This window comes from Oncorhynchus mykiss, chromosome 6, assembly GCF_013265735.2.
Source record: "Oncorhynchus mykiss isolate Arlee chromosome 6, USDA_OmykA_1.1, whole genome shotgun sequence".
In the NCBI taxonomy this organism is placed as follows: Eukaryota; Metazoa; Chordata; class Actinopteri; order Salmoniformes; family Salmonidae; genus Oncorhynchus; species Oncorhynchus mykiss.
In genome coordinates this window covers 51,506,927-51,519,859 of record NC_048570.1, presented here as the reverse complement: position 1 = coordinate 51,519,859, position 12,933 = coordinate 51,506,927, and positions in this window count along the sequence as shown.

Genomic DNA, 12,933 nt, shown 5'->3' with positions numbered 1-12,933 from the left:
GAGGGGAAATGGCTCAAGACAAACCGCTGGGGTGAATGTGAATCGTGAATGCAACTTCAATCATATCTTTCTCAGGGCTATCTAAGCTACTGTATACTCTCATATAGGGGCTAAGTTCGAGGGTTAATTGTAGCTTACATATTTTTTAACAGCCATTACACTTCATAAACAAAATAAATCAAATGTTATTTGTCATATTGGGCGGCAGGGTAGCCTAGTGGTTAGAGCGTTGGACTAGTAACTGAAAGGTCATATCCCCGAGCTGACAAGTACAAATCTGTCGTTCTGCCCCTGAACAGGCAGTTAAACCATTGTTCCTAGGCCATCATTGAAAAAAATAATTTGTTCTTAACTTGCCTAGTTAAATAAAGGTTAAAAAAAAGGTTAAAGGTTAAAAAAAAATGTAAAAGACCTTACTGTGAAATGCTTACTTACAAGCCCTTAACCAACAATGCACTTAAGAAATAGAGTTAAGAAAATATTTACTAAATAAACACAAGTGGAAAAAATAGAATCAAAATCAAAAAGTAACACAAGAAAATGACATAACAATAACACGGCTATATACAGGGGGTACCAGTACAGAGTCAATGTGCGGTTTAGTAGAGGTAATTTGCTAAGAGACTAGAGCAGGTAGAAGCTGTTAATACTTTAGGTGATTTAGATGTAATGTCATGCAACCTGGAATCAGGGGTACACGTAACATATTAAATGTAAATCCAACACAATCCAATTAGTATGATATGTTATGTTTCGTATGGTGTGTATTCATGTGTGGATGTCCATCATCCATTTTATATATGTTACGAATTCCAATTTGCTGTGGCTAATCCTTGGTGTCCACCTCACCAACAAACTACCATGGTCTAAACACACCAAGACAGCCGTGAAGAAGGCACGACAATGCCTATTCCCCCTCAGGAGACGGAAAAGATTTGGCAAGGGTCCTCAGATCCTCAAAAATGTCTACAGCTGCACCATCGAGAGCATCCTGACTGGTTGCATCACCGCCTGGTATGGCAACTGTGCGGCCTCCGACCAGAGAGGCATTACTAGGGTAGTGTGTACGGCCTAGTACATCACTGGGGCCAAGCTTCCTGCCATCCAGGACCACTATACCAGGCGGTGTCAGAGGAAGGCCCAAAAAATAGCTAAAGACTCCGGCCACCCTAGCCATAGACTGTTCTCTCTGCTACCGCATGGCAAGCGGTACCGGAGCGCCAAGTCTAGGTCCAAAAGGCTCCTTAACAGCTTCTACCCAGGGATATAAAACTCCTGAACAGCTAATCAAATGGCTACCCGGACTATATGCATTGTACCCTCCACCTCCATTTTTACGCTGCTGCTACCCTCTGTTTATTATCCATGCATAAACACTCTACCTACATGTACAGTGAGGGGAAAAAAGTATTTGATCCCCTGCTGATTTTGTACGTTTGCCCACTGACAAAGAAATGATCAGTCTATAATTTTAATGGTAGGTTTATTTGAACAGTGAGAGACAGAATAACAACAAAAGAATCCAGAAAAACGCATGTCAAAAATGTTATAAATTGATTTGCATTTTACGATATGAATAGAAAAAGCTGTGTACTGTACAGCAGCAGCTACATAGGCTAGCATAGAGTATATAAATATGAAGTAGGTAAAACAGTGTGCAAACATTATTAAAGTGACCAGTGTTCAATGACTATGTACATAGGGCAGCAGTTTCTATGGTGCAGAGTAAAGCATTGGATGGTAGCCGGCTAGTAACAGTGACTATAGTTTATCACAGGTTAGTTGGTGGAGGCTGGCACGTAGTGACTATTTAACATTCTGATGGCCTGGAGATAGAAGCTGGTTTTCAGTCTGTTGGGCCCAGCTTTGATGTACCTCTACTGTCTCAACCTTCTAGTTGGTAACGGGGTGGACAGGCTGTGTCTCGGGTGGCTGACATCCTTGATGATCTTCTTGGCCTTCCTGTGACAGTGGGACTGTAGATGTCCTGGAAGGTAGGCAGTGTGCCCTCGGTGATGCGTTGGGCTGACCGCACCATCCTCTGGAGTACCCTGCGGTTGCAGACAGTGCAATTGCAAAATACAGCCTGACCGGATGCTCTCAATGGTGCATCCGTACAGGTTCGTGAGAGTCTTAGGGGCCAACCTTTGGGTTGAAGAGGTGCTGTTGCACCTTCTTTGCCACACTGTTTGTGTGAATGGACCATTTCAGTGATGTGCATGCTGAGGAACTTGAAACTTTTCACACTCTCTATGAATGGGGGAGTGCTCACTCTGCTGTCTGCTGAAGTCCATGATCAGCTCCTTCGTTTTGTTGACATTGAGGGAGAAGTAATTTTTCTGGCACCACTTCGCCAGGGCTCTGAACTTCTCTCTGTAGGCTTTCTCATCATTGTTGGTAATCAGGCCTACCACTGTTGTGTAGTCAGCTAACGTGATCATTGTGTTGGAGAAGTTCATGACAGAAGTAAGTGCTATGGGGCAATAGTCATTTAGTTTAGTAACTTTCACTTTCTTGGGTACAGGAACAATGGTGGACATCTTGAAGCAAGGGCACACACTTAGTGTGTTGTGAAATCTGTTGAATGTATTGTAATGTTTTTTAAATTGTATAACTGCCTTAATTTTGCCGGACCCCAGGAATAGTAGCTGCTCCCTTGACAGCAGCAAATGGGGATCAATAATACATCCAAATACAAGTGGAAACAAAAGGCTGGGATAAGGATTGATTGATTATGTCCATAAATACTCCAGCCAGCTGGTCTGCACATGCGCTGAGGATGCGGCGTTAGATGCCATCTGGAGCGTCAGCCTTGCTTGGGTTAATGCTTAAATGTGTTACTCACATCAGCCACAGCGAATGAGAACTCACAGTCCTCATGAGTGGTGGTGGTGATCTGCGTCGGCGGCTCTGTTTTCCTCGAAGGGGCAAAGAAAGTGTTTAGCTTGTCTGGGAGCGAGGCATTTGTCTGGAGTCCCGGCCACATTTGTCTTTACAATAAGGGCATAGCCGGTCTGTTTTCACACGTCCATGTTCCCAGTCACCTTGCCGTGGTTAAATACAGTGATTGGCACTTTCTGTTTTGCGCAAATGCTGCAATCTATCCACAGTTTTTGGTTTGGATAAGTTCTAATCATCACAGTGGGAACAACATCCTCTATGCAGTTCCTGATGAACTCAGTCACTGAGTCAGTGTATATTTCGATACTATTCTCAGAGGCAACCCAGAACAGTTCCCAGTCCGCGTGATCAAAACAAGCTTGAAGAATAGATTCCGATTGGTCAGACCAATGTTAAACAATCCTTACCACGGGTACTTCCTGTATAAGTTTCTGCCTATAGGAGGGGAGGTGCACAATGGAGGCATGATCTGATTTGCTGAAGGGAGGACAGGGGAGGTCCTTGTATCCATCCCGGAAAGTGCAGTAGCAATGGTCAAGAGTGCTCGATGCGCGAGTAGCACAGATGTGTTTATAGAACTTCAGTAGCGTTTTCCTCAGATTTCCTTTATTTTTGTCCCCAGAAACAATAAGTGCAGCCTTAGCAGTGGAGGCTAGTAACTTGAAAAATTAAGGAGGATGGGAAATGCACGGAGACCACAAAGTGTGTTTCAAAAATCATCAAAGACAAATTATTTTAATCTAAGGCATTTAATAAATACATTTATAGTACAGTATTATGGGGAAGGGGGATGAGAGGGCTACTTACACTGTGTTGGAAAGGGATCACAGCAGTGATCGAATGAGGGTATGTGGCATGAGTTGAGGTGTTCAGAGGCTTGACCAGCGCAGGACAGGGTTTTACTGGGAAGACAAAAAACAATAACACAAGACACTACACAGTTAGACAAAAGAGCTAAGAATGAGTTAGTCCAAGCAAGGAGTAAAATCTTTGATGTGTAATACTGTGATTGTGTATGTGATTGACTCTACATACAGTAAATAAAAATAACAGACACATTACAGTTGCACCATCGTAGGTTTGGACAACTAGTTCCTCTGAAGTTAAACTCGGACATATAAAAATTCATAAAGTCAAACACAGACTGCGCATCTCGCCCACTTGACATATGAAAGTAGCCCAAGAAACGTTCCTGACTGACAACTGCAAGCAGAGTGGTGGCACCATAGGTCCCAGATCAGTGGGGCAATTTTTACCGCTAGGGGCCTGGAGTTTTTCCTTATATGTTAACTTAGCTAGGAAAACTCTGGACCCTATAAGGTGTGACAGGGATTAATCAGTTGTAAAAAGGTTTTATTAAAGGGGAACCCAGCTCCGAATAGAAATTAAACAAACAATACCTCACAATGATGGGTTGCAAAGAACTACACTAAATAGTGTGTGATAATGACATACAGGTGTGTGAACAGGTGATTGGGATCTGGAAAGTGAGCAGCGTTCAGGGGATCTACGTGTTTGAGAGTGCACCTGCATAATAATCATGCCGTTTATTCATCTTCTTTATTAGCCACACATGTCAGGTGGATGGATTATCTTTACAAAGGTGAAATCGACCAATTGGTGATGAAAAGGAGACAAATAGGCCTATGCATGTATTCGCATGGCTTAATTTATTGATCCCTAACATTCTGAACCGTTCTCTCCGTATATTCTACTGAGTCTGTTGATAAAATTCTAATTAAAAGGTACACCACATTTAAAGGTATGGCTTTAGATAAATGTACTGAAAACCCTGTTGAATGAAAACTCCACAAGAAAATCTCTTGGCCAGCAAGTGGGAGGGTTTTCAGCGGTTGAATTCAATATATCCAGTGTGCGCAAGGAACCACGCCACCACGCGCCTGCATAAGGTAAGTCTGAATACCAACTACTGATACGTGCGTAGGAAATGCATAAAAGCCTGATTCGGGCCATTCGGCTCTCACTTGGTTAAGTCCATAGGACCGAAACTTGATGAATCCAACAACAGTGTCTCTTTCAGCAACAAATACAGTCATGGGTGTAACTCTACAATTTACTTGAAAGGCAAGGCACTGAGATATTTACACTATGCAGTGTGTTATTTTAACACTGTTCCGGTCTTACTAAAGAGCTCAGTGACTTTCAACGTGGCGCCATCATAGGATGCCACCTTTCCAACAAGTCAGTTTGTAAAAATGTCTGGCCTGCTAGAGCTGCCCCGGTCAACTGTAAGTACTGTTATTGTGAAGTGGAAATGTCTAGGAGCAACGGCTCAGCCTCGAAGTGGTAGTCCACACAAGCTCACAAATTGGGACCGTTGAGTGCTGAAGCGTGTAGCATGTAAAAGTAATCTTTCTTCGGGTGCAACACTCACTACCGAGTTCCAGTGAAAACACCTTCTGTGGAGTGATGAATCACACCACCATCTGGCAGTCCAACGGACGAATCTGGGTTTGGCGGATGCCAGAAGATGCCAGAAGAACGCAAGCCAACTGTAAAGTTTAGTGGAGGAGGAATAATGGTCTGGGGCTGTTTTTCGCAGTTAAGGCTAGGCCCTTTAGTTTCAGTGAAGGGAAATCTTAACGCCACAGCATACAATGACATTCTAGTTGATTCTGTGCTTCTAACTTTGTGGCAAGAGTTTGGGGAAGGCCCTTTCCTGTTCCAGTATTATAATACCCCTGTGCACAAAGCGAGGTTCATACAGAAGTGGTTTGTTGAGATTGGTGTGGAAGAACTTGGCTAGCCTGCACAGAGCCCTGACCTCAACCCCATCGAACACCTTTTGGGATGAATTGGAACGCAGACTGCGAGTCAGGCCTAATCATCCAACATCAGTGCCTGACCTCACTAATGCTCTTGTGGTTGAATGGAAGCAAGTTCCCACAGCAATGTTCCAGCATGTAGTGGAAAGCCTTCCCAGAAGAGTGGAGGACGTTATAGCAGCAAAGGGGGGACCAACTCCATATTAATGCCCATGATTTTGGAATGAGATGTTGGACAAGCAGGTGTCCACATACTGTTGGTCATATAGGGTATATCTATCTCTGGATAGTGCCAATACAATACTGAGATATTCACGGTAACTTGATGCCAGATCAATGAAACACTGACTTTTATACTGTAAGAATTATTTCTACAGTATTTTACTGTAATTACAAGGGATTAGAGTAAGCAGGTTGGCTGTAGGCATTTGCACATTACAGCATGTGAATGAATACTAGGTGTTTTATAGCCTAAACAAAGGCTTCCAAACTGGCTGTGATTACAGGGCAAAACAGATCAAATGGACATGGGTGAATATTCAACCAAAAGGTTGAAGGTTTAAAACCCGCTACCGCTCTGCTCTGTTCCCTATATACATTTAATTGCTACCGCATATCACTTAAATTGGTACAGGACACATGGTCAAAACATATTGACACAACAGTAACTAGGATGGGGAGAAGTCTTTCCATAATATTGTGCTGCTCTGTATTCTTAACAGCGCTATTAACAAGGCAGGTCCTACAGGTCGTAGTTTTTACGCACCTGGACTACTGAACAGTCGTGTGGTCAGGATTTAGGAAAAGAGAAATTGGATCAGAACAGGGCAGCATGGCTGGCCCTTGGATGTACACAGAGAGCTAACATTAATAATACACATGTCAATCTCTCCTGGCTCAAAGTGGAGGAGAGATTGACTTCATCCCTACTTGTATTTGTGAGAGGTATTGACATGTTGAACGCACCGAGCTGACACCCAGGCATACCCCACAAGACATGCCACCAGAGGTCTTTTCACAGTCTCCAAGTCCAGAACAAACTATGGGAAGTGCACAGTACTACATAGAGCCATGACTACAAGGAACTCTGTTCCACATCAGGTAAGATGCAAGCAGTTAAATTTGATTTAAAAAACAGATAAAAATACACCTTACGGAACAGCGGGGACTGTGAAGCAACACAAACATAAGCACAGACACATAACAGATAGCACAGATACATAAAGACACACAGTAACATACACACACGTACACATTCATTTTGTGGTGGAGATATTTGGTTGCAGAGTACAGCCCTGAGGGAACACACTTAATGTGTAGTGAAATCTGTTGTGAATGTATTGTAATGTTTAAAAAAATGTATAACTGCCTTAATTTTGCTGGACCTCAGGATGGGGATCCGTCATAAATATAAATATGCACAAGGCACGCCGTAAAATATGTTACTGAGCCAGCGATTCTTCTCCTCTCTTGCATTTCAAAGATGGATCAAAAAAAGTAAATAGAAAACGCATGTTTCTTTTGTATTATATTTTTCCAGATCTGTGTTAAATTCTACTACATGAAATTCACATTTCCACAACCTTCAAAGTGTTTCCTTTCAAATGGTATCAATAATATGCACATCCTTTCTTCATGTCTTGAGCTACAGGCAGTTAGATTTGGGTATGCCATTTTAGGCGGAAATTGAACAAAAGGATCCAATCCTTAAGTGTGTTGCAGGAAAGTAGAGGTCCAAGTCAAAAGTTGAGGAGAGTCATAGGATCTTGATCAAATCCGTAAGGAAGACAAAAAAAAAAGTGAAGAAAAAAGTGTAGAGTGGTCCATTGCTCCTGTCTGTTAACCTTATAGTATATTTGTGGATTTGGATGTGTGCTTGGGGTCATTGTCCTGCTGGAAGATCATTTTGTGGCCAAGTTTCAGGCTCCTGACAGAGGCAACGAGGTTTTTGGCTAAAATGTCCTGGTACTTGGTAGAGTTCATGAAGCATTTGACCTTAACCTCTAGTGACTCCCCATCCCGCATGAGGGAGCGTAATCATCGACTGACACTAATTAGCATAACGCAACGGACATAAATATTCCTAGAAAATATTCCTATTCATGAAAATCACAAGTGAAATATATTGAGACATAGCTTAGCCTTTTGTTAATCACCCTGTCCTCTCAGATTTTCAAAATATGCTTTACAGCCAAAGCTAGACAAGCATTTGTGTAAGTTTATCGATAGCCTAGCATAGCATTTTGTCCAGATATCAGCAGGTAACTTGGTCACGGAAATCAGAAAAGCAATCAAATTAAATAATTTACCTTTGATGAGCTTCTGATGTTTTCACTCACGAGATTCCCAGTTAGATAGCCAATGTTCCTTTTTTCCCAAAAATAATATTTTTGTAGGCGAAATAGCTCCGTTTGTTCTTCACGTTTGGCTGGGAAATCACCCGGAAATTGCAGTCACGAAAACGGCGAAAAATATTCAAAATTAGCTCCATAATATCGACAGAAACATGGCAAACGTTGTTTATAATCAATCCTCAAGGTGTTTTTCAAATATCTATTCAATAATATATCCACCTAATATATCCACCGGGACAATTTGTTTTTCAGTAGGACCGATTGGAATAATGGCTACCTCTGTATTTTACGCGAGAATCACTCTGGGAGCATCAGGTGACCACTTGCGCAATGTAGCCGCTTACGGGTATTCTTCAACATAAATGTGTGAAACTACGTCACAATGCTGTAGACACCTTGTGGAATACGGAGAAAAAGTAATCTGGTTGATAGCCCATTCACTGCTCAATAGGGACGCATTGGAACGCAGCGCTTTCAAAACATGAGGCACTTCCGGATTGGATTTTTCTCAGGCTTTCGCCTGCAATATCAGTTCTGTTGTACTCACAGACTATATTTTTACAGTTTTGGAAACTTTAGAGTGTTTTCTATCCTAAGCTGTCAATTATATGCATATTCTAGCATCTTGTCCTGACAAAATATCCTGTTTACTACGGGAACGTTATTTTTCAAAAAATGAAAATACTGCCCCCTAGTCACAATTAACAAGGACCCTAGGACCAGTGGAAGCAAAACAACCCCATAACATAGATCCACCACCATATTTTACAGCATGTGTGTGTGGTTCTTTTCTGCATATGCATCTTTCTTTTGGAGTCCAAACCCACCACTTGTGTGAATGGCCTACAATATACTGTAGCTCAGTATTTGAACATAGATAACTGAGATATATTGTAACTGTTTATACAGTCATTTTTGTTAATCTTTATCAAGACTGTCAATTTCGAACGCAGTGTATATTGTAGTGATTGGCAGGGCAGGGAAGCGAATCCTGGGTCGCTGGCATGAAAGGAAAACATCCTTCAAATCGCACCAACAGGGTTAACACACTTGAAGGAAATTGTAATGTGGCTAATATAGTGAGGATCACTACACTGCCACCTCTGAACAGGAAGGCAAACAGTGAGGCAGGGAAGCAAACCTGTGTTGGTGGAGTGAAAGGCAAACACCCTATGCAATAGGGTTAACCCACTTGGTGGGAATTGTAACGTGGCTCAAATAGCGAGGATCGCTCCAAAATAATACAGAGTCAGACTGAGACCATTGTGCCTTAAAGCAAATATTTTTTGTTGATGCTCTAAGGATACTGAACACAAAAAGAGAACCAATCAGACACAAGGTCATAGGTTACAATCTAATCATCATTCTGTTCTTTCTTGTATCTGTAGGTATAATAGAAGATTCCTCTTTTCAAGTGACAGGTCTGTTCCTGGCCGGATAGTGGTGGTGCATGTTCCCAGGCAGTCGTCAGGTCAACTGTCATCATCCTACACCTAATAATTATAATCAGCTACATCACCTTGTCATCCTCATCATCAAAAAAGACTCTAAACCTTGCGTGCACCAGTTTTCCAGCAGAGGTTGGTATTTAGCCATTTTTAACTTGACGGGAAAGTGTGCATATTTCAACACACTTCTCAAACCATGCGTACGCACAACTTCGAGAGGTTGATCAATTGTATTGCAAGCAAATGTTGTTATTTTGGGGGAAATTGAGGTGTTTGATGTATGGGAATTAGCATATAATAGTGGTAGGCTAAAACATTCAAACGTAGACTTAATGATAAAACAGATACATTTGCCGTTGGTAAGAAGATCGCATTGTAGTATGTTGCCTAATATATAATTATTTTCCTTTCATTATATAAGCCTAAATCATAATAATTTTGCAGGACATCTCACCTTTTCTGACATGTTATTCCTGCCAAACAACAAATATTAGGCTACCATTTATCCATCGCTCATTCAATAGTCAACCATGTTCAAAAGTAAATAGACCGGTACCTTATGACTGTATAGGCTACTTTTTAATCTCAGAGCCTATACCAATGCAGGAGATAGAAACACAATCATGTATTGATAAACAAAATATTAAACCACAATTCATGTTGCATAGAAGTGTGGTCTATAGGCATTTACTCTTAAATTGTTCAGTAGACAATACATCTTGCAGAATGCGCGGCCAGTGATTGGCAATCACTATAGGCGGCATTACATTTTTTGTTTAATAAAGTCACATCAAAAGATTAAAACATTCTGCCCATACCTCTACAGAAAAGTGATAACATTTGCCTTTGGGATTTAGAAACTGTCATGGCTCTGTTCCAACATCTACAAATCATACAGCAAATGAGGATGTTGGTTTTTTTTTACCAGAAAAGCTCTTCACGAGCGACATAAATATAGTATTTCTCAATGAAAACATGTCTGTATTTTACGTTTGATGGTTTGATCAATACCAAACATTTCTTTGCACAAGCAAGTTCTAGAATCTCCAACTAAGCCAGAATTTTGTGGTTGATAAATGAGGCCCCTGGTACTTCAGCATGTTGGCTTATTCATGCTTCCACTCCTATGGAAAATAATGTATTTATTGTTTTTAATCCTTAAAGATTTTGTTATGTTTATTCATTCCCCTTGAGGTAAGGCTATGGTTGGGTCAGGGCGTCACTGTTCAGGTTGGAGGCACTGATGCCACACATCCTGATGTGGTCGTCATCAAGGGCACAGTGAGCGAGAGCCAGAGAGAGCAGACCAAGGGACAGAGAGAGCGAGAGAGACCATGGAACACTGCCTCGGAGAAAGGGGGAGAAGAGAAGGGGGATATAGACACTGAACAAAAACATAAATGCAACATGCAACAATTTCAACGATTTTACAGAGTTATAGTTCATATAAGGAAATCAGTCAATTGAAATAAATTAATTAGGCCTTATCCTATGCATTTTACATGACTGTGCAGGGATGCAGCAATGGGTGGGCCTGGGAAGGCATAGGCCCACCCACTTGGCAGCCAGGCCCACCCAATGGGAAACCAGGCCCAGCCAAACAGAATTATTCCCCCCCCCAAAAAATTGCTTTATTACAGACAGAAATCATACTCTCTCTCAGACAATCACTCAGGTGAAGAAGACAGATGTGGATGCCATAGGCTGGTGGGGTTGCACGTGGTCTGCGGTTGTGAGGCCGGTTAGATGTACGACATTGGAGACAACTTATGGTAGAGAAATGAACATTCAATTCTCTGGCAACAGCTCTGGTGAACATTCCTGCAGTCAGCATGCCAATTGCACGCTCCCTCAAAACTTGAGACATCTGTGACATTGTGTTGTGTGACAAAACAGCACGTTTTAGAGTTGCCTTTTATTGTCCCCAGGTGCACATTTGTATTGATCATGCTGTTTTAAAACCAGCTTCTTGATATGCCACACCTGTCAGGTGGATGGATTATCTTGGCTAAGGTGAAATACTCACTAACAGGAATGTAAAAAAGAAATTCACAAAATTTGAGAGAAATAAGCCTATTTTATGAAAGGAACATTTCTGGGCTTATTTTTATTTTGGCTGTCATCAAGGCAAAGGGTGGCTACATTGAAGAATCTAAAATCTAAAATATATTTTGATTTGTTGAACACTTTTCTGGTTACTACATGATTCCATATGCGTTTCATAGTTTTGATGTCTTCACTATTATTCCACAATGTAGAAAATAGTCCAAAAAAAAAGAAAAAACCTTGAATAAGTAGGTGTCAACTTTTGACTGGTACTGTGTGTGTATATGTGTATGTACAGTTGAAGTTGGAAGTTTACATACACCTTAGCAAAATAGATATAAACTCAGTTTATCACAATTCCTGACATTTAATCCTAGAAAAATTCCATGACTTAGGTCAGTTAGGATCAAAACTTTATTTTAAGAATGTGAAATGTCAGAATAGTAGGAGAGTGATTTATTTCTGCTTTTATTTCTTTCATCACATTCCCAGTGGGTCAGAAGGTTACATACACTCAATTAGTATTTGGTAGCATTGCCTTTAAATTGTTTAACTTGGGTCAAACGTTACGGTTAATCTTCCACAAGCTTCCCACAATAAATTGGGTGAATTTTGGCCCATTCCTCCTGACAGAGCTGGTGTAACTGAGTCAGGTTTGTAGGCCTCCTTGCTCCTTTCTCGCACACACTTTTTCAGTTCTGCCCACAAATTTTCTATAAGATTGAGGTCAGGGCTTTGTGATGGCCACTCCAGTACATTGACTTTGTTGTCCTTAAGCCATTTTGCCACAACTTTGGAAGTATGCTTGGGGTCATTGTCCATTTGGAAGACCCATTTGCAACCAAGCTTTAACTTCCTGAGTGATGTAATGAGATGTTGCTTCAATATATCCAGATCATTTTCCTGCCTCATGAAGCCATCTATTTTATGAAGTGCACCAGTCTCTCCTGCAGCAAAGCACCCCCACAACATGATGCTGCCACCTCCGTGCATTACGGTTGGGATGGTGTTCTTGGGCTTGCAAGCCTCCCCCTTTTTCCTCCAAACATAACGATGGTCATTATGGCCAAACAGTTCTATTTTTGTTTTTGTGTGTGGTGATCAATACAATAGGTGGCAGATTAGTACAATTTTCTTCCTCTGTGTATCTATTTGTGTCACACGTTACAATGAAATAGACTTCCATTTAACACTCTACATGCTGGACACAGTTGAGATGGCAGAATGGGCCAACCAGGTCTGGATGATTGGAGGCAGCTCTCTGTACAAGGTGAGAAATATTACAACTAGCCTTTAACACTGATCTAGAAAATGGCTTACTCTTCACAAGGAGAGCGACACTCCTTAGACACAGGTATAGGGTCAGCTTACTGTGCAAGATCAGAAATATAACAGGTA